Genomic DNA, 23,645 nt, shown 5'->3' with positions numbered 1-23,645 from the left:
ATACCTAGCAGATCACTTGGTCTGTTCTAGGTGATTAGTAGATATAAAGTTGCTGCCCATCCCTCAGCATTCTCAATCCCCTTGCAATGTTACACTTTTTATCATTGTCACCTGTGAAGCAAAAAGCTAAATATGTTTCAAGTACATATTTATTGACTTGCGTATTGTCTGTTTCTTCCACTAAGTTTCCAAGAATGTGGATGTGTCTTGTTTATTGATATTGTTCCTGCATCTGTGACAGTGTATATAACAAAGTAGGTTTTAAATGTATATTTATTAAATAAAGAGATGACCTACAGTTGTATTATGGTTACAGTTATTATCAAGATTATTATAAAAAGTATTAAAAAGTTAGAGTTTATGCCAACTTACACATATAATAAAAAATAATGAGGAGCAAAAAAGGCACTGTCAGTTCTTATGTTCTCCATATTTCATACTAACGGGCATAATTTTAGTCCAGTTTCAGAGTGCCTATGTGGAGAAGAATCGAGCTACATAAAAAGGAAGAGGCAATGTTTTTTAGTTTTCCATTGTTTTTTCTCTGTACCCTACTGGTATATGAAAGTATAGAATTATTGAATTTTAGAGCTGGCAGGGACTATGAAATCCTCAAGCCATTACCGTTTTTGTTAATACTCTTAACCATTCACATACTGATTGAGCACTTATGTCTAGTGAAAAAAAGCTAGTCTGAGAAAGCCTTTCACTTCCTTTCTGTCCTGTTAAAGTTTGCACTATTATTATGGATAAGTTCAACCATTCGTTCAACATTCATTTATTGTGTGTCTATAAATCTGTTTGGAGCCAGACATCTTGCTATGGGTTTAAGACAAATGGTCCCTATATACAAAAAGTTCACAGTTTGGAGAAGGGGGTCAAACAAATAAACTAACAACTGTTACATAGTCTAATATAAACAATGACAAGTACATAATGATAGAGAGGCAGGAGAACAGAGTGTAGTGAATAGCAACAGCATAGTGGATTTTGTAATACATGGGTATAAACTTAAAATGCATGTAAGATTTAATTAAATACAGATGGGGCAAAGGGTGGTCAGTCAGGAAATCTTGAATGTATAAAGACAGAAAGGTGAGACTCAGCATGTGTTTGGTCACCCAAAACAGGAGTGGTTTTATGTGCATAAAAGCTAGGGAATTCTCAGAAGTCACAGGTCATGAGGCTGGAGAAGTGGACAGGATTAATAGCTGAAGCACCTAGTGTGTGTTGACTGAAAAAAATGCACAGCCTAAAAATTGAGAGTTATGTTTTATTTGGCAGATTTCTTAGGACTCTAGTTGGGACACAGCATCTCAGATTGCTCTAAGACGCTGTTTCAAAGTGGCAAAGTAGAAGCTTGGATATGTGAGTTTTTGCAGCAAAGACCAGGTAGTTAGAGCATCAAAAGATTAATTAAAGAAAAACAGAAATCTTAAGGAATTTAGTGCTTTTTTATGTATAGGAAGGTACATAGTTCTGGGCTCAGTGAAATCATTCCTTTGATACACACCTAGCTATGTAGGGCCAGTATCCTGTTCTTTCACATCCTGAGTTCCTTCAAGGGGCACAGTTGGGGGTGGCTGCTGAGGTGGGTAGCCTTATTGTCCGCATTCTGAGTTCCCTCAGCTCACTGTCAGAGGGGTGGCGATAGTGGCTGATGACTTGATGGCCACAGCATTCTTTGTTTACTGATATGGCCAGCAATATTTTTCATTCATGTGTCCGGTGGAATTTCAGCTTTATCTTATATTTCAGGCTCTGAGGACAGGTAGTGTGGTCATATGATGAAGCAATATGGAGGATGGAATGGAGAAAAGGAAGGTATGTGATTGAGCTAGACTTCCAAAAGAACAAACAGACTATTCAAACACTAAAACCACAGACAAGACAGCATTTGGAATTAAATATACAAATTGTAAAGACTATCTTGAAAGTAGGATATGAAACATGGCAGAGGGTAGGATACATTGCCAAGATCCAGCTTCCAGAGTGAATAAGTGGTATCTCAGCTGGTGGGAATGCTCTGGCTGATAGATCTCAGTTGTCAGCCTCCCCGGGGTTTGCTCTAGGTTTGAAGTGAGTTTCCTTGCCAATCAAGCTTGCTACACTAGGTCCTATAGTTCGAAAGACTGATTGAATTTGAAGTGTAAAAGTTGAATCATCTTAACCCAATATTGAAAAAGCTCTGAAAAGCTTTGAAGGGTCACACCAGCTTCAGAATTTCCTATAGCGTCTCACTGACCCACATCACAGCTCCAATTTTCCCTCTGCTAGACACTGCTTACTCCTCTTTCCTTTCACAAATGTAACATTTCTTTAATCAGTCTCCTATACTGACTTCCATCTCAGAGTCTGCTTGCCAGTTCCAAACAAGAAATGTTAAATTTTATTTTCCATTTTTATCTTTTGTGAAGTGTTTTTTTGTTCTTTCACTAAATTCAATTTTCCAGAGCTGAGTATTTATTTCTATTACTCATTATAACTTCATTCACTATATAATAGATACTCATATCAATTATTTTGCAACAAAATTTAAAATGTTGTTGCAATCAAATTGCTGTTTAATCAGCTCACAGAATGAAAAAGCTATATCTTACACCACATAGAAATAGTGGTAATCCCATATATTTAATTTCACAAGCGTCATTCTTTTTAAAAAATTTCAAGCCTGACAGGACAGGCTAGAAAACAGTTACAAATATCCAGAGAGAATAATGAATGACTGGAGTCCTAACAGGAGCTATAGCCATTGGTGGAGGGACAGGAACACAGTCAATACTTGGAGGACACCACAGGTGGAACTCAGGGGAATAAAAATTTCAGACATTCATCTTGTCACTTGGGATATCTTACTGATTCCTCCAGTTGAATCCAACCAGAAGCAAAGGGGCAAGGAAACTGTTGATACAATATCAACCTTCTGTTGAACAGAGCATGATGAAAAGGATGGAGCATGGCTTTAAGGGGAAAATAGGAAATATCAAGGACAAGTCACAAAAAGGTTAAAGTTGCCACAAGTAATGGATTTTTTTGGAGAAGTATATCTGTAGTGATTATGAAAAAGATGGTGTTTTTACCTAGTGTTTTTTAATACTTCCTTAAGACAGTGACCTCTCAGTATTATAATGAAGGACCTAATCAATATTTGATGGATGATTAAATTAATGAATAAATAATTCTATTTTTCTTTACCATAGCTCCAGGCTCCATTTCTTATTATGACTCTGCACTTAGTATATGGACTTGGTTTTGGTTTACATATCTTCTAGTTATAACATTCAACTATAAATGGACACTGTTTGAGATCTCTGTATCTCCCATCCAGGAGTGATCTCACATTTCCATTCAATTGCTATGTCTTGCATTTGTTATTTTATTTCATTTCATTTCATTTCATTTTATTTTTTGTGTACTATTTTAAACAGCTTTATTGAGGTATAATTTGTATGCCGTAAAATACCCATTTGAAGTGTATAATTCAATAAGGACATATTTACAAAGAATATATATTTATAGAGCATCAAGCCCAATTTTTATTGATGTGTATTTTTCTGGCAAATGGTCCATATATTCCACTGGATAAACAGACCCCAAATGATGAAGAACACTGATACCTTGCAACTGAGTTATCTTAGTAAAAAGATAATCTTTTACAAATTTTTTAAATTGAAGTGTTTTTGACTTAGTGTTAATTTCATGTGTACAGCAAAGTGATTCAGTTACACATATACATACATATATATACATATATTTTTAGATTCTCTCCATTATAGGTTATTACAAGAAATTGAATATAGTTCCCTGTGCTACACAGTAGGTCCTTGTTGTTTAAGATATTCTTTTTTTGAACTTTTTTTTTATTGAGTTATAGTCATTTTACAATGTTGTGTCAAATTCCAGTGTAGAGCACAATTTTCAGTTATACATGAACATACATACATTCATTGTCACATTCTCTTTGCTGTGAGCCACCACAAGATCCTGTATATATTTCCCTGTGCTACACAGTACAATCTTGTTTATCTATTCTACTTTTTGAAATCGCAGTCTGTCCCTTCCCACCCCCATCCCCCTGGCAACCACAAGTTTGTATTCTATGTCTATGAGTCTGTTTCTGTTTTGTATTTATGTTTTTGTTTTTCTTCTAGATTCCACATATGAATGATCTCATATGGTATTTTTCTTTCTCTTTCTGGTTTACCTCACTTAGAATGACATTCTCCAGGAACATCCATGTTACTGCAAATGGCGTTATGTTGTCTGTTTTTATGGCTGAATAGTATTCCATTGTCTAAATATACCACATCTTCTTTATCCAGTTATCTGTTGATGGAAATTTAGGCTGTTTCCATGTCTTGGACATTTAGGCTGTTTCCATGTCTTGGCTATTGTAAATAGTGCTGCTGTGAACATTGGGGTGCAGGTGTCATTTTGAAGTAGGGTATCTTCTGGACAAACCTCTGGCCAAACTCACAGAGAAGAAAAAAGAGAGAGCACAAATAAGCAAAATAAAAAAGGAAAATGGAAAAATTACAACAAATAAAATAGAAATACAGAATATCATACAAGAATATTATGAAAAACTGTATGGAACCAAAATGGATAACATGGAGGAGATGGACAAGTTTCTGGAAACATACAGTCCACCAAGACTGAATCAAGAAGAAACTGACCACTTGAACAAACCGATCACTAAAAATGAAATCAAATTAGTAATAAAAAACCTCCCTACAAATAGAAGTCCAGGACTGGACAGCTTCACCAGGGAATTCTACCAAACATACAAAGAAGAACTCGTACCAGTCCTTCTCAAACTCTTCCAGAAGATTGAAAAAGAGGGAATACTCCCAAACTCATTCTATGAAGCCACCATCACCCTGATACCAAAACCAGGCAAAGCCACTACCAAAAAAGAGAATTACAGACCAATATCACTGATGAACATAGATGCAAAAATCCTTACCAAAATACTAGCAAATAGAATCCAACAACACATAAAAAAGATTATACATCATGATCAAGTGGGGTTCATCCCAGGGACACAAGGATGGTTCAACATACGTGTATCAATCAGTGTAATACATCACATCAACAAGAAAAAGGACAAAAACCACATTATCATCTCAATAGATGCAGAAAAAGCTTTTTGAAAAAATTCAACACTCATTTATGATAAAAACTCTCACCAAAGTGGGTACAGAGGGAACACATATCAACATAATTAAAGCTATATATGACAAACCTACAGCTAGCATAGTACTCAATGGTGAAAAACTCAAAAGCTTCCCACTGAAATCTGGGACAAGACAAGGCTGCCCACTATCACCATTCCTATTCAACATAGTCTTGGAAGTCCTAGCCACAGCAATCAGGCAAGATAGAGAAATAAAAGGGATCTAAATTGGAAAAGAAGAGGTAAAAGTGTCACTATATGCAGATGACATACTATATATAGAAAACCCTAAAAGGTCCACACAAAAACTACTAGAAATAATTGAAGAATTCAGCAAGGTAGCAGGTTACAAGATTAACGTTCAAAAATCAGTTGCATTTCTTTACACTAATGATGAATCAACAGAAGAAGAAAGTAGAGAAACAATCCCCCTTTAAAATAGCACCCAAAGTAATAAAATACCTAGGAGTAAATCTAACCAAGGAGATGAAAGACTTATACAGGGAAAAATATAAAACACTGATGAAGGAAATTAAAGAAGATTTAAAATAATGGAAAGATATCCCATGCTCCTGGACTGGAAGAATCAATATTGTTAAAATGGTGATACTACCCAAGGCAATCTACAGATTTAATGCAATCCCTATCAAATTACCCAGGACATATTTCACAGAACCAGAACAAATCATAATAAAATTTATATGGAACCACAAAAGACCTAGAATTGCCAAAGCATTACTGAAGAAAAAGAAAGGGGCTGAAGGAATAACTCTCCCAGACTTCAGGCAATACTACAGAGCTGCAGTAATCAAGACAGCATGGTATTGGTACAAAAACAGACATATAGACCAATGGAACAGAATAGAGAGCCCAGAAATGAACCCACAAACTTTTGGTCAACTAATCTTTGACAAAGGAGGCAAGAATATACAATGGAATAAAGACAGTCTCTTCAGCAAATGGTGTTCGGAAAACTGGACAGCAGCATGTAAATCAATGAAGATAGAACACTCCCTTACACCATACTCAAAAATAAACTCAAAACGGATCAAAGACTTAAACATAAGACAAGATACAATAAACCTCCTAGAGGAAAATATAGGCAAAACATTATCTCGCATACATCTCAAAAATGCTCTCCTAGGGCAGTCTACCCAAGAAATAGAAATAAAAGCAAGAATAAACAAATGGGACTGAATGAAACTTACAAGCTTCTGCACAGCAAAGGAAACCATAAGTAAAACAAAAAGACAACCTACGGAATGGGAGAAAACTTTTGCAAATGAAACGAACAAAGGCTTGATCTCCAGAATATATAAGCAGCTCATACGACTTAATAAGGAAAAAAAAACCAAACAACCCAATCCAAAAATGGGCAGAAGACCTAAACAAACAATTCTCCAAGGAAGAAATACAAATGATCAAAAGGCACATGAAAAAATGCTCAATATCACTAATTATCAGAGAAATGCAAATCAAAACTATGATGAGGTATCACCTCACACCAGTCAGAATGGCCATCATTCAAAAGTCCACAAATGACAAATGCTGGAGAGGCTGTGGAGAAAAGGGAACCCTCCTACACTGCTGGTGGGAATGCAGTTTGGTGCTGCCACTGTGGAAAACAGTATGGAGATTCCTCAAAAGACTAGGAATAGACTTACCCTATGACTCAGGAATCCCGCTCCTGGGCATGCATTTGTTATTTTAGATAGATCTTTCACCTGTTTAACTTCTCTAAATCCTCCCTGTCACTGCCCTATTTCATACCACCATGATGTTTTCCCTGGCCTATTGACAGACTCTGTATTTGACTTCTGCAAATAGTTTAACTCTGCACCAATCTGTACTCCACACTGCAATCCTAGTAATTTTCCAAACTTCAGTTTGTGATATTTTCCATTTAACATCTTTCAGTGGCTTCCATTACAATAAGATAGTAAAGTCCTCTGCAATCTGGCTTTTGATTTTTCTTAAGCCACATATGTCATCATTCTCCATTATCTTCTCTGATTCTCTGTTATTTAGCCAAGCTGAACTTACTTGATTTTTAACAAAGCATGTTTTTTTCTTAGTTCTTCTGCATGTGGTTGTCCTTCCTGGAACAAGTCTCACTCTTGTCTCCATCCAATCACATCTTCCAGATAATAAACTTGCTATTGTCTATGTAATTATATTTTCTAAGAGATTTTAAGTTTCATGGTCTCTCTCACCTCCTCTGTCTCTTTTTCTCCCCACTTCCTACTCCTATTTCCCAGATATTAGCACAGTATCTGGTAAATATCTTTTATTTTTTTTAGTTAATAAATATTTGTGGAATAAATCATGTCTTCCTCGAGAGGAATTTATATTATTTTAGAACCATATTAAAATATATTTTACTTCCAAGAAATTAATTAAAATCATAAAATATAGATGGCATTTAATGAGAAAAATTGACTTCACTTACAGTAAATGTTACACAGAAGTATCAAGTTCTTGAACTTATTTCCAGATATTGAGATCTAAACACTAATAACTAAAACAATTTTCACATATTAGGAAAACACAAACACTCCTCTGAATAACGTAAGTACTATACATTTAAACTGTCTTCATGGAACTTCTACTAGTCTATACAATCTGTGCACAGTAGAAGATACTTTGCTGATTCTTCCAAAAATTTACTATTTCAACAAATTTTCATTGAGCAACAAATATTGATGTACCAGATATTATTCTAGATAGTGGAGATAAAATCATGATAAAAAGAAACAAAGATCCTGCTATTAAAAAGTTAATACAGGAATTTAGGTGTATAATCAAGAAATTCAAAAACTACATACATAGTAGCTCAGATGCAGATGAATAAAGGAGGAAAATAGATTAGAGCAGATGTATCAGACAAGACCTAGTCAAGTGAAACAAATCATATTGGTTATGTAAAAAAGGCAATTTAATATAAAAAGTTAATAATTAGGTAAATATCATTAACTACTGAATGAGATAAAGAGAACTAAAGTGTAGCAAGAGTAGCTACAAAAAAGCACCTGCTACCCCTGGACTGAGGAAACCAGAAACTTTAAGGAAAGCCCCCACAAGATTGATATTAAGACCATTAAAGAGATGTTCTACCTCCTGCTCAAATACATTGCCTGTGGTCACAGTAAAAAGGAAACTTTCTGAAGGTCATCCAGGCACTAGAAGAATAGCCCATCGCTATGGGAAATGCTAAAAAGACCACCTTGAACTTGCCATTGCAGGAAAAACAAAAACATGAAGACAGAAAAAGTAGTCTTTTCCTCCTCCGTTTTTGCCTTCTCATTCCATTACCTCCTGTTGTCGGAACTTGATAGAGATCCAGCTGGCAAAAGAGAAATATCGTTCTTAGCAACCAACTCCCATAGCAAAAAGTAGATCATAAATGGATGGGTGTGGGGTTAAGAGGCAATAGATTAATAACTAGCATAAATCCCTGATAATATGGGACCTCATCAAAGGTCTATATGGAATAAGGAATCCAGCTATAGATTTCACCAGAGAAAAAAGATCTCAGGCAGAGGAAAGAACCATCACAAAGAACCAGAAGCAGCATCACATTTGGTAGGTTTGATGAAGAGCAAGGAAGTCAGCATTGCCAAAAGGGCTTAGGAGATGAGTTTAGCGATATAGCGAGGAAACAGATGGTGGACAAGACAGACTTTTGCTTTGAGAAGAGAACTGACCACCACAGGGTTCTGATCAGTAGAATGATGTTATCATAATTTGCTTTAAAAGGATCACTTTGGCTTCTAGGTTGAGAAATGACTGTGGGTGGTCATGAAGAAAATTAGAAGATAAAATAACCAAGTGTGATAAATGAATTATCTTAGATTGAAGTAGTTGTAGTGGAGGTAATAAAATGTTTTTGAATAGAGAATGGAAGGAAAAGTTAACAGTTCACTGATGAATTGTAGGGGAAATATGTGAGAGGAAGAGAGAAATAAAGTGTGATGACTATGTTTTTTTTCTTGACTTGCCAAAAGGATGGAGAGGCCATGGAACTGTGATGGGGATTCAAGTAAGAATTGCAGTTTTAGAGTATGGAAAAATCAGGAATTCAGTTTTAGATAGTTTAGTTGTGTTATGCCTGTTGGACATCCAAATGCAGATGTCAGATAAGCCCTTAGATACACTGTGTGCAGAAGTGTGGTCCAAGCTAGAGTCTTATATAAGTCATTGGATGATAGATGTAGATACATTATGTAGTTGATAAGGTTAATATCTCCTAGGGGTCAAGTGCAAATAAAGAAAATAAAAGATTGGAGAGTAAGGTTGGGACATGTTAATATTTACAGATTGGGAATATGAGGAGAACCCAACAAAAATTTTGAGACAGGATGGCCAGTGAGGTCAGATGAGAAACAAGAAACACTGATATTATGGAAGCCAAGTCAAACAAGATATTAAGGCAAAGTGATCATTTTGGTCAAATGTGACATAAGGAAGTAAGGAAAGGATAAAAATTGACCACTGGATTAATAACCTTTTGCTACTCACATTATTCTTCTCTTTAGCTACAATTTGTACTTTCCTTGTATCTAAGTAACAATCAATTAGATGCAGTTTTTCCTTGTAGCAATGCAAATGGATCATAAAGTCAAATTTTAAATAATTACATGATTACTCAGCTAGAGACTACATTTTCTAACTTCCCTTACTATGTGACTATATACAGCCCATGGGATTTAATATAAGTGATGAGTTTTTATTTCAAAGTCAAGTTCTTATATATTTCCTTCCTCTTCCCTGCTGTTTTGGAAGTCATAATGACTGGAGCAACCTTGAAATTCATGTGTTGAGAACAGATGCCCACCAGCCCTAGATTACTCACTTCTGTAAGTTATGTGAGAGAAAAATAAACCATTATTATATTAATCTACTATATTTGGTGGTCATTTTATTATAGCAACTGAGCATGTATCTCATATGAATAACAGTCTTTGAGCTTCAGAAATTTAAATCCCAGAAAATAATGAATCATTATTCAAGCAACTGCTAAAGGAAGGACAGAAATAAGAAGCTGATTGAAAACTGTCACTAAGGATCTAAAATGAGATCAGAGTCTATCTAAACATCCTACCCCCCACCTCCAGTGAAGATCCATTTGTTATCTTAAATATTTCCATCATCAAGGGCATCTAATGGATGCCTATATATTGTAGTCCCGTGTTCTCTTATACTAAGGAGAACTGAATTAATTTAGCGTCATTTTACTTAACTCTTGTTTTCTTAATTTCTTTCTTTTTGTTAGTGTATATAATTTTAATATATATGACTGAGTGATTTAAGATAAATTGGGATAGTACTAAGGCTTATGGTAATGGCTCATTGGTATTGCTTTCTCTAGAAATAATTTGCTGAAGGAGTTAGAGAATAGTTCCCGTTTGCTTCTGGCATCATCACAATTTTCTAATACAATTTCCTGTGTGGAATTTAGGTATTTCCTTAGAAAGGGATAGCTAACATATATCAGAAAGAGCCCTGTTCTTGCCTAGAATGAGAAGATCTAGTTCTGTAGGAGCCTAAGTGGTATTTTTAGGTTTCCTTCAGGCAGAAATCCCCATAAATATAGGAAGGCTATTAAATACAGCTCCAGATGTCAGGAAAAATGACAGCTCCAGGTGATAGGACAGCCCCTGTTCTAAGCCATGACCCTGCTCCAACTTCCTAACTGCATTATTTTAATTCAAATCATGGGTCCTTCCTTTCACTACAGCTTTCAGAACTCACTTAGGCAGGCTCTTCCTGAGAGAAACAAATATCGGGTTTCACAATACTGTATTTTGACTCTATTGCAATATTGTTCACACCTCGTCTCTCTTGAAAATATTGTGCTATTTATCCCAAGGTGCTGCTTGGCCTTTGTCAAATTAGAGATCCCATTAGACTACATATAATAACAATCTAACCTATCATGAGAGATACTTATATGTGAGATACTGTTTTAATCATTTATCTAATCCTCAAAACTCCAAAAAGTATATACTATTATTATTCCCATTTAACATAGGAAATAACCAAGGCAAAGAGAAGAGGGTGAGTAATTGATTAAAAGTTACAGAGCTAATACATTTTAAAGCTAGGGTTTCATAGTTGACATCAGATTCTGGGATTTTAACCCCAACTTTATGTTTAAACTATGAAACAGTCTACAAGCTCTTTATTATCCTTATAGTTTGTGTTTACATACTTGTAGCTTACATTGCGGCTTAGTCAAGATTGTCCTTTGAAACTTCTAGAAAAGTTCAGGAACGTGTTCTCTGGCTATAAAGAAAAGTTTGGGCGATCAGCACAACACCTTGATTTTATTTGCCATCATTAAGTGTTTTGGCTGAAAAGCCATTTATGTTATTATTTTTCCCCAACTTAATAACAGAAGATTGTGTATTTTCTTCATGTGGCATCTTTCATCTAAAACTCTCAAAGGGCTCTACAAATGTTATCTCAATAATGATCTCATCATTGCTTTATCATACAATCTGTCTCTGAAGTAAGTGGCAAATAATTGAAACTCAGATGTATTACTTAACCAAGGTCGCAGACCCAACCCATCATAAACATGAAATAAAAATGTGTAGGTTAATTTATATTCAGTACTTTGCTGCATCACTGCATGCCAGCCAGGATCTTCCCTCAATTACAGTCTTGAAGCAGAGTTGCACCATTACTTGGTAGGTCCTAAGATAAAAAGTTAGATTTTATGTTGGCATCTCTCTTTTTGATATAGTAACAATAGGGACAATATTTTATGTTTGTGTGGTAATTGCTAACAGTTTGATCGCTTATACTGCATCATTTGATTTTCCAGATGTCCTGGAAGGTAGATTGGGTGTGACTCAAATAAGTTAAATAGTTTGCTGTGATAGCTACATTTCCCAATACTCTTTATTTAATTCCCATGCTCCCAGACCTGAGGTCCCAGTAGAGTTAACAGTAGAGTTAACATTTGAGGTAGGTATCATCTATACATCACACACACACACACGCACACACGCACGCACGCACGCACGCACACACACAGCCACATACCCTTCGCTATTTCATTTTTTATCATCATTATCAGTGTCTTGTAGATGTGGTTCCCTGGAAACAGACAGAGACAAGGTGTTACATGCATATTTACTGGAAAGAACTCTCAGGAGGTATAACTGAAAGGGAGTGAAAAAGGCAGATTGGACAAGAGAAGAAGATGACCTGAAATACAACTAAATTCAGTGGATCTTGAGGAGCTTTGTTGTTGAGAGATAGCCCTTCAGAGTTTTCCCAAGTTGAGCTCTGGTATCTACACCTGAACCTATCAATGGCTAAAAACAACCTCTGGAATGGGGAAACTCTGAGCAAGGCAGTTCTTGGCAGTAAAGAACAAGTACACTCTGAAAGAAACAGTTGTGAGCCTTTACAGTATTCTAGCAGAGAGGGTGGACATGTGGGCCTTAAAGAAGGGTTCTGAGCAAAGCACCACAGTGCCCACTGCAGTCAGTAATATTCCCTAGGCAGGTACCATGTCCAGTACCTGTGCCAGGTACTGAGCTAAGATCTTAAATGCCTGATCTCATTCAGTCTTTACAACTTTGAAGTGACTAATATTATTGCTCTCATTTTACAGTTGATAAAGTTAAAAATATCTGCCAAAGATTATATAAAGGGTCACCTTTTGTGTTTAACCACCATTGTGTACTGCCTACCTATATTCAAATTCCTATTCCCAAGATGAGTAAAGTTTTACAAGTGTCTTAATTTCTCTTAAATTTCATAGATACATATTCCATTTAGAATTCTTTTGGGGTCAGGTTAAATGAAATTGAGACAACAAATATAGAGAATGTTACATACTGTCTAGCACATAGAATGTATTCAACAAATGGTAGTTCATTTTTATATTCATCTATGTCAGAGAGATTGGTTTTAATAATCCTACTTATAACACAGACTTCCCCTCTCAATGATAGAAAACAAAGATCTTCAAATCAATTTAAATAAAGAAAATTATCCTCTACCAAATGAATAACTTTGTTACTCTTGTTACCTGAAACTTTCAGATCATCTCTCATACCTGAATAATTGAAGAGGATCTAAGAGCAGAAGGCCACCTCCCCAACACAACCCTCCTCACACAGTACAACACTGAGGTTATTGCAGTCTGTCTGTGCAGGGATCCTTAACCTGACTTTAGCACCAAGAGCTTTCATTGCCACCCTGAAAAAAGAAAGTTCTATGTCATGATCAGAAGATTCTGAAATCCATTGCTAAAAGAAATACAGAATTTCCTTAATAGAAATAGAAGGTGACCTGACACCTATAAACTAATAAGGCAAATTTGTTTTCAAGTTTTTTTTATGGTACTCAGTACACATTAAAATCAAGAAAGGAAAAAAATGAACAAGGAGTTTTAAGTTCCTTCTTTGATGTGAGATATCACATTCTTCACATTAACTAACAGAATGCCTAGCATAGCTGGTACTTAATTAAAAATGCTTGTAGTAGAATAATAATGATAATTAGAACATTAAATTGATATTTTTTCTGTATCAAAATCCCAGATACCTTATCAGCATCCAGTGTGACCTTAGATGTCAGTGACATCTTTGTGCTTCCTTTTTCTATCCACTATAATAGTACTGCTTGTTTTTATTTCCTACATACTTTGAGTTTCAGAGTGCTGTAAAGACCAACTTTTATTATCCAATTACATTTTTATGCAATTGCAACCAAAAATTTGTGCAATCGGTTTCTTTCAAACAGGTACATTTTCTATTTGAACCTGATTGATTTTGCAGTGAATGGCTAAGGTCCCAGCATAAATTCATGTAGCTGTTAAGTGGACAGCTGGATTTCCATAGACATCATGAGAATGTAGTACACTGAATGTAAACTCAAGACAAGTTACCAAATGAAAAAGAGAGACCTGAACAAAATGCAGACTTAAATATCACATGGGTTTTACAGCTACTTTCACATTCAGATGCTGAAGTACTAAACTACATTGAGGGAAAATGTGCCTGAGATAATTCCAATGAAGCAATGCAGGAAAATAACAGAAATCTTAATATTTCTAGCCACGAAACAAAAAGTGAGAAAACACAACTAAGGGTTTGAAGCAATAGTATGGGAAATAAATTTGGGGAGCTGTTTGAAGTGAATGTAACCAATGTCTGCCATAAAAGCGGTGTTAAAAGTGGAGGGAAAACAGAAGGGGACTGGCAGTAGATATCACTTTTGAATATCATAGAAGCCACAAAAGTCAAGTAAAGTGAAAGTTCAAATGTGGTCTGGAAGGGCTTAACAGACTGATGTGATGTTTGAGGTGAATTGGTGCGTTGTGGATTTATATGCATGGTTGCTTTATATTGACAATAGCCCATCCTTAAGCCAGTATTGTGACCAGAGTATAGAATATGCTGGTTAGGTAATATCTTGAGGTGGACACCTACTTCTTAAACCAAGATGTTGTATCAGCCCCATTCAAATCACCTCTGAGAGAAAACAGAAGTGTTTTCTCAAAGGAAAATTAATGTTTACTTACAGAAGCAGGATGATGAGCAACAGAGCAAGCAGGGAAGATAGCAGATATCCACTAAGACTGAACATGATCCCAACCTTTTCACATAAATTTATATTTCTATATAAATTACATATATATGTATAAACATATATATACTATGCACAGTATATATATATATATATATATATATATATGTATATATGTATACTATATACTATGTGTATAAGTATAACATAAACAAAAAGTAGTGGACGAGCAGATGTCTGGTGTTCAAGATCTTTATACAAGTTCACCTTCAGCTGGATTTTAACATGGATTTTCAATGTTGACTTCAGTAGCATGTACAGAGGCGCATTTGATACATGATTTCATAAAATGCAAGACTTTACCAATATGACTGAGAATGATTATATTTCTTGTTGTGGCTCTTTGGAATAAATGCCATAATCACTAGCAAAGTGCATGGTTTAATTTTTGGGTTTCGTAGAAAAGAAACAGGAATGACTAATGCAAGTGTACACCTTTTTTAGAAATGGAAAAATAAAGTAACATGTATAAATAGTTCCTTCAGAACTATTCTAATGTTGCAGATTTTTAATTACTGTTTTTCCCTAAAGAGGCTGTATTTAAATAAAGCCAAAATGATGTATTCTTATAAAACTGAGAAGTAGGGAGATTTAACCACAGGGAGAGTGGGGGAAATACTATATGAACATGTTTAACTGTAAAAATTTTAATATGAGAGAGCTTAAGTAAGTTAGAAAACTTGTATATTGGTTGTTATAACAGGTACTGTAGCTCTTATTTGGCACTTAATGTGTTTGGGTAGCATTAATCTAATTAATAAGCATCAAAAAATGAGTATAGATCCCAAAATGTTTACTTGGTTTACACAATGCTATATTTTTAATCAATTGTGCAGATCAAGTTTAAAAAAAAAAACTAATTAGCTTATGGAGGAAGTGTGATATAGAGAAAAATTATTTTTAAGTAAAAACAGGAAAGAACCAGATTGGAAATGAGAAAACCTGAGATCAGATTCTCCATGGCCATTAGTGAACTATATTGACTTAGGGCTACTTACATGTTCTCAATTTTCCTATCTCTAAAACAGTTAAATTGAATTCAAATCCAGGCCCTGACTGTTATTAACTGTATGGTTATGGACAAGTTATATGTAACTTCCTGAGTCAGCTTTTATATTTATACACTGGAGATAAGAATTTCTACTCCACAGAATTGTAGTGAGGATTAAGTGTATTCCCATTCTTAAAAAGCACTTTGTAGATATTAATACATTATATGGAAGTTTAAACCTCCTGCTAAAGTATAATTTATCCTAAAAACAACAAATGGATCTTCAAAGTGTTTTGTATTCTGAAATGCTAAAAATTAAGGATTTAGCAAGTACCCCAAATAAATTACAATATAAAAGTTTTAAACACACATATGGTCATATTATAAATTGATATTATTTATTGGATAATCTCTTGGAGCATAAGAAATTACAATAAAGTGTAGCACCATGAAACAAAAAACTTTTATGATCTCAGTTTCTTTTAGTAAGGAATCTAAGAGCAACTTAGATGACTGGTTCTGCTAAGTTCTGCTTATGATGTCTCATGAGTTTCCGTTCAGTTTTAGGCATACGTTTTTAAGAAGTGGCCAATATGAAGTGATTGTGTCACTATAATCTAAATAGGATATATGAGTTTAAGTTGTACCATATCCTTGCCAATATTTCATTTTGCTAGATTTTGTTTTAGCCATTCCAGAAGTGGATATCTCATTTCCAGTGGTAGTTTCTCATTGTTGATTTATTTTTTATTTCTCTGATGTCTAATGATGTTGAGGACTTATTTTCTGTGTGTATGCTTACATTTATACCATAATGTCTTCTTTTATAAAGTACCTATTCAGGTTTTTTCTTTTTTGCCAAGCTCTTTCTTGTTTGTCTTTTGATTATTGATTTTTAAGTGTTATTACACACTCTTGTTATAATGTCTTTGTCAAAACTATGTTGCATATTTTTCTTCTCCAGTCTCTGCCCTGCCTTTTATTTTCTTACTGGTTTCTCAAAAATCAAAAGTATTTTATTTTTTGAAGTACAATTTATCAGTGTATTTTCTCTTATGGTATTTTTGTACCTATCTAGGGAATATTTGACTAACTTAAGTTGTAAAGTGATTCTGTTATATTTTCTTCCTTTAAGTTTAAACGTAGTATGAGTACATCCTTGCTTTATTCTCACTCTTACAGGGAAACATTCAGTCTTTCACTGCTGAAAATAATGAAGTCTTTTATAAATACTTTTTGTCAGTTTGGTGCTTTCCCACCTATTTCCAGTTTGGTGAAATTTGTTTTCATGAATGGTGCTAAAAATTGTTTAATAATTTTCCTACACTGATTGAGATAATACATACTTTTTCTATCTTCATTAAAACAATAAAGCATTTATTTTTAATTTGAATGAAAAACTAGCATTGAATTTCTACAAAACATCTACTTGATGATGATGTTTTATTCTTTTTATATATTGCTGGATTAGGCTTTGTAATATTTTCCAAGGGATTTTGCATTCATAGGAAAAATTGCCTATAATTCTATTTACATCTTTTACTTTCGTCGAACTTCGTCACCAGAGAGATAGTAATCATAAAATTATCATGGAGTATATAGAGAGCAGATCTATCCTCCTCTAACTTCTCAAATAATTTAACATTAGTATTACTTCACCTTTCAACATCTGATAGAAAATAAATCACTGAAAGAGTCTGAAATACCCCTTCAGGATAACTTTAAATAAAGTAATTAAATTAATTTAGTAGGGCTACTTACATTTTCTAGTTCTTGGGTCATTTTTGTAAGTTTTTCATACATTTGTTCATTTCATCTAATTTCTGAAATGTATTCAAGTAATATAATCTTGTTTATTTAATATCTATAATGCTTATAATTACCTCTTTTTTTTGTAATGTTAGTAGTATGTATTGTAACTATTTTCTGTATCATTAATTTCTGCTTATTTTTATTATTTCCCACATGCAATTAATTTTAGTTTAATTTGCTCTTTTTTCTACCTTCTTATGGTGAAAACTGAATCATTCTTTTTTTAATATTTTATCTCTGTAATATAAGCATTTGCCTTTTAAACATTGCTTTCATTGTATTACACAGCTATTGATAGATTGTATTTTCATTTTCATCTGATTCAGTCTTTTTCCAATTTTTCTGTGATTTCTTCTTTCATTCATTGGTTACTTAAAATATCTGGAAATTCTGGCATTAAATTTTTAATTTAAGTCTATTTGATAAGATTATATGTTCTAGAGGTTTCAATTTTTTGAAATGCATAGAGAATTGTATTATAGCTTGGCATATTGTCTGCTATGGTTAATGTTCCACGTACACCTGAAAACTGTGCTTTCTGTGTTTTTGGTGAGGCATTCTGTAAGTGTTAAGTAGTTTAGTTAATAATATTCATCAAATTTTCTACATCCTATCTGATATTTTATATAATTGTTTATAGATTATTGGACTGGTTTGTTGAAGTATCCATCTAACTGTAGTTGCTTTTCTCTCCCTTGAGTCCCTTCGCATTTCCTTTTCAATTTTATATAAAAACTTTTTACGTACATGCACAGTTAAAATTATTGTATCTTTCTAATGATTTAACATTTTTATCAGTATGAAATATACCTCTTTATTTGTGGTAATAGTCTATGTCCTGAAACATTTTTTCTATTATTAATTTAACCACTCGAGTTTTTCATACAGATTTTTAAAATTTATTTTTGGTCTTTAAATTAAAATATGTTACTTGTAGACAATTTTTAGTTGCATATTTATCCAGTCTAACGATCTCTTCTTTTTAACTGATGCTCTTTTCATTTAATTTTAATTTAATTTTCAATTTATTAATAAAGTTTATGCCTACTGTTTTCCTATTTGCTTTCTATTTCTCACATCTAAGCTATTGTTCTTCTGTACTTCCTTGATTGCCTCCTTTTGGATTAATCTTTTTTTTTTTATCATTGTTCTTTTTTTGTACTTTGGAATATTTGCTGTATGTATTTGCACTTTTTGATAATTACTTTAGTAAATATTATGCATTCATATTTTTCATATTCTACCTAAAGTTAATGTTTACAACTTCCTATAACAGAAAAAAAAATCCTTCCATTAGTATAATTCCTTTACCATCTCTATCCTTTGTGTTATTGTTGCCATATATTAGTTCTACATATTCAAGCCACAGAATGTAATACTACTGGTTTTTATTTCTTCTTTAAAAAAATAAGAGAAATCATAGCCTTTTGTATTCATCTAAATATGTACAATTTCTAGACCTCCTCATTCTTTCCTATACACTTGCATTTTCATATTGTATCCTTCTTCCACCTGAATGATGTCTTTTATCATCTGTGATAGAGCAGATTTTCTGTTAAGAGATCTTTCAAGGTTTATTTATTTGAAAATATCTTTATTTTGCCTTCATTTTTAAAGGGTATTTTTGCTGAGTATGAAATTCTGGATTGAGAGTTTTAAAGCAGTTTATAAATACTGCCCCACTGTGTTCGCTACCCTATTGTTTCTGTTGAGAATCTCATGAATGTTGAGACTCCTATGTATGTTATGCTCTTGTTTAAGATTATCTTTTACTTTTCAGCAAGTTGAGTATGATATATCTAAGTGTGGTTCCTTTTGGATTTATTCTGCTTAAGTTTGAAAATGCAAATGTATGTTTTTTAAACATATTTGACATTTTTGTCATTTTAAAAATAATTTATATGTCCTACTCTTTTTCTCTTATCCCTCTGGAACTCCAAATATGTATTTATTAGACAATTTGATACAATACCACAGTTCACTAAATCTTTGTTCATACATTTATTTGATAATTTTTTTCTCTCCTTCAGATAGGATTATTTCTATTTATGTGTCTTCAAGTTTACTAACCCTTCACTTTTCAGTATTCAAACTGTGTGTTTTTATTTCATATATTGTATTTTCAGTTCTAGAATTTTCATTTTGATTATCTTTATGGTTTAAATTTCTCTGTGGTCTTTGTCTACTAATTTCAAAAGAAATGTTGCTTGGGTTCTATTTCCACTGATTGCTTTTATTTTTTATTATGAATACATTTTCATGTTTCTTCATGTGTCCAGTAATTCAGTTGTATGCTTGCCATGTGCTGAATACATTGTAGAGGTTCTAGATTTTGTGATCTTTCTTTAATGGATGTTGAATTTTCCTCTTTAAACAGTTAAATTACTGCTCATTCTTTACAAAACCATCAGGTTTTAAAGAGTTCTTTTTTTGTCCTTTATATTATTTTATTTTAGATTCCACAAATAAGTGATATCATATGGCATTTTTCTTTCTCTTTCTGACCCACTTCACTTAGAATGACGATCTTTAGCTCCATCTATGTTGCTGCAAATGGCACTGTTTTATCCTTTTTTATCGCTGAGTAGTTAGTGTTCCATTGTATATATGTACCACATCTTTATCTAGTCATCTGTTGATGGACATTTGAGTTGTTCCCATGTGTTGGCTATTGGAAATAGTGCTCGTGTCTTTTTGAATTTTTTTTTCTCCAGGTATATGCCCAGGAATTGGATTGATTGATCATATGGTAAATCTATTTTTAGCTTTTTAAGAAGCCTCCTTACTGTCCTCCATTGTGGCTTTGCCAATCTATACTCCTACCAACAGTGTAGGAGGGTCCCCTTTTCTCTACACCCTATCCAGCATCTGTATTTGTAGACTTTTCAATGATGACCATTCTGGCTGGTGTGAGGTGATATCTCATTTTAGTTTTGATGTTTGTTTCTCTAACAGTTAGCAATGCTGAGCACTTTTTCGTGTGCTTGTTGGCCATTTTTATGTTTTCATTGGAGAATTGCTTGTTTAGGTCTTCTGCCCATTTTTGGATTGGACTGCTTGTTTTCTTGATTTTGAAGTGTATGAGGTGTTTGTATATTTTGGAAATTAGTCCTTTATCAGTCACATCATTTGCAAATATTTTCTCCCATTCTGTAGGTTGTCTTTTCATTTTGTTGATGGTATCCTTAGCTCTGCTTTTAAGTTTAATTAGATCCCATTTGTTTATTTTTGCTTTTATTTCCATTACTCCAGTAGCTGGTTAAAAAATATGTTGCTGTGATTTATGTCCATGAGTGTTCTGCCTATAAAGAGTTCTTCTTATGATAAATCTCTATGAGTTTTGTCATTGTTCTAAGACACACCTGTTTTACCAGTGTATGACTCCTACTCCAAAAGCCTGGATTTTATGGAATTTTAACTAAATGCTTGAGGTGTTTGTAAAGTGCTATCAGGGTTTCTCCATTCTGACTGGATGAGAATTCCAATATATCACAGTAGTTCAAAAACTCTGGTATTTCTATTCCAGACTCATTGCAGCTGCAGAATAGCAGAACTAGGTGTGAGTAAAAAATATCGCCTGCCATGTTAGTAAACAAAGGATGTTGCATGCTCAAGATATCACATTGCAGCCACCCTGATGGTAGCCCTCAGGATGGAACCAAAGGGCCCTGCTGCCAAGCCCTCAGCCCACTGCAGCCACCCTCAACAGTGCCACCTGAGGAGACTCAGGATGGAAATCACAGGATACTGGCCTTAGATAGCTAAGGTGCTTATCAAAGGAATGATTTCAATGAGCCTGACTCTTGCATTTTCCCATACATAGAAAAGTGCTAAACTCCTTAACTTGAGGTATCTAGTTTTCTTTAATTAACAGTAATCTTTTGATGTTCTGATTACCTAGTCTGTGTTGCAAAAACTCCTGTATATCCTGGCTCTTCCCTTACCTCTTCAGTGCAGTCCCTTAACAAGATCTGAGAGGCTGTTCCCTGGCTTGAAGTCCTCAGAATGTCCACCCAATAAAACATAACTCTCAACTTTTAGGTTGTGCATTTTTTCAGTCTGTATAAGCCTTACAGAGTCTGGTCTGCATTTATGAAGCCAAGTCCTTGGCCAAGGATCCATGGTAGATCACCCTGAAGTATTTTGGAGATTTTTGCAAAGCTTCTTCTCTGGTACTGTTTCTCACAAATCCTAAGCACTTTAGCAGATCAAAATTCTGCCTCCTCGTCTCGGTAGGACTATTGTTTCCCTTGTCCTCCACCTTCTTGTGCCATAGTAGTTAAAACAGTCCCCTTGAGAAAGCTGGTGTGAGCATGGGCTTGCTTTCCATGATCCTGTTCTTCCTATATCCCAGTGCTTGAAATAATTCCTTTTTTTTCCCCAAACTTTATATTTATTTCAAGTAGGAGGACAAGTCTTATACCAATTATTCCTTCATGCCTGGAAACTGAATTCTCATCATTAATTACATTTTGAGTTAAATATAATATTGGATGTGAGGATGTTTTGAAAACCATATGTCCAGTGTAACATAGAGTGAACATAGAAAAACTATGCCTTAGAAATCTTGATTTAATCGTAGTTCTGTAATGAGAGTTAGTCATAGAAGAGGGACTAAATTAGATCTTAAATTTTTCTGTGTTAAGAAATTCATTGAGACAGACAAATGTGGGCAGCAAAAAAAAAAAAAAATGGAATAAGAGATGCCATTGATTTTTTTTTTTTAAGTTAAGTGATCCAGTGAATGGATCCGTTAAGCAGACCAGATTCTTTTGTAAATATACTGCAAAATATGAAAATACTTTTTTTTTAAAAGAGTTTAAAATTTATACATTAAAGCATTGCTGTGCTCATTACAAAAGACTTCTTTACAAAAGGATTTATTGAGGTCTCAGTACTCTGGTGAATTCCCAATATAATTGCCGAAAGCAGAATTATAATTTATCTCCTACATTTGGATAAAAGAAAGCAGACCAACTGTTTTCTGTATTATTGTGTTATCTATTTCTGCAAGTGAATAGACTTAGTCCCAGAGTAACTCACATACATGGTGATATTAGCAAAGAAGAGGACACAGGATTGTTTCCAGGGCAACAAGTATAAGGTAGATAAGATCCCCAAGTCCCTCTTCCTTACTGGGGAAGTCCCACTCCAGGGCTCTTATACAAACATCTCACCATTCATGTGAACCAGCAGGATAACTTATAAAGAAGGTAGGGAATTCAGTGGGTCAAAGCCATTTAATGATATAACTTGGCTAAAAAGAACTAAAGGGTATAGGGTTCAGTCTTTGTTGGTTTTTGTTTTTTGATTGTTGTTTTTGTTTTGTTTTATTTTTGTATGGAATACAGACTAGTATTAACCTTATATTTCTGTTTTCTTCTTTATGGCGTATTTGGTTTAAAAAAAAAAGGATAATTGGCCTTAGTAAAGTAAATTTCCTTTGGACAGTTTTCTTTAGCAACAATAAAACAGTGAGTATGAAAGCAGTAAACATATTTCCAATGGACCATTTAAAACCTCTTTTTTTTTTTTTAAAGGTCTTTAACCCCTGGGTCCACAAATATTTGAATAAAGTTAGTGATTGATTTAGAAATTACATAAATTAAAATATAATTTTTTTACAGTATTTTCACCTTCTTTGGCACTGAGAAAAGTGAGAAATACTCCTAATCTCAATAGATTCATAGTGTAATGAGGAACAGAAATATATAATTACTAAATAGTATTATAAGTACAATATCAAGGCAATCTACCTCATGACATAACATTAAAAAGAGAGACTTTACTAAGTTTATGGTGGCAGATGAGTTAAGGAAAATATTCTAGAAAGAGATGATGGCCTTGGTGAGTCTTAAATAATTCAAGTAAGTTATAGTTGTCCCTCAGTAACTCTGGGGGGATTGGTTCCAAAACCCCCATATACACCAAAACCCTACAATGCTCAGGTCCCTTATATAAAATGACATAGTATTTGCATATAACCTATGCACATCTCCTAGTATACTTTAAATCATCTGTAGATTAGATGATATATAAATAGTTGTAACTAAAATG

At 33.9% G+C, this 23,645-nt stretch overlaps 1 protein-coding gene across 1 annotated transcript in view; it reads left to right on the top strand.

Moving 5' to 3' along the window:
• Positions 1 to 23,645, top strand: part of LUZP2 (leucine zipper protein 2) — a 422,350-nt gene that overhangs the window by 40,568 nt on the left and 358,137 nt on the right. The window lies entirely within an intron of this gene.

Source organism: Camelus dromedarius, chromosome 12 (genome assembly GCF_036321535.1).
Source record: "Camelus dromedarius isolate mCamDro1 chromosome 12, mCamDro1.pat, whole genome shotgun sequence".
Lineage (NCBI taxonomy): Eukaryota > Metazoa > Chordata > Mammalia > Artiodactyla > Camelidae > Camelus > Camelus dromedarius.
The sequence above is the reverse complement of the archived record's forward strand: the minus strand, read 5'-3'. Positions and strand labels throughout refer to the sequence as shown.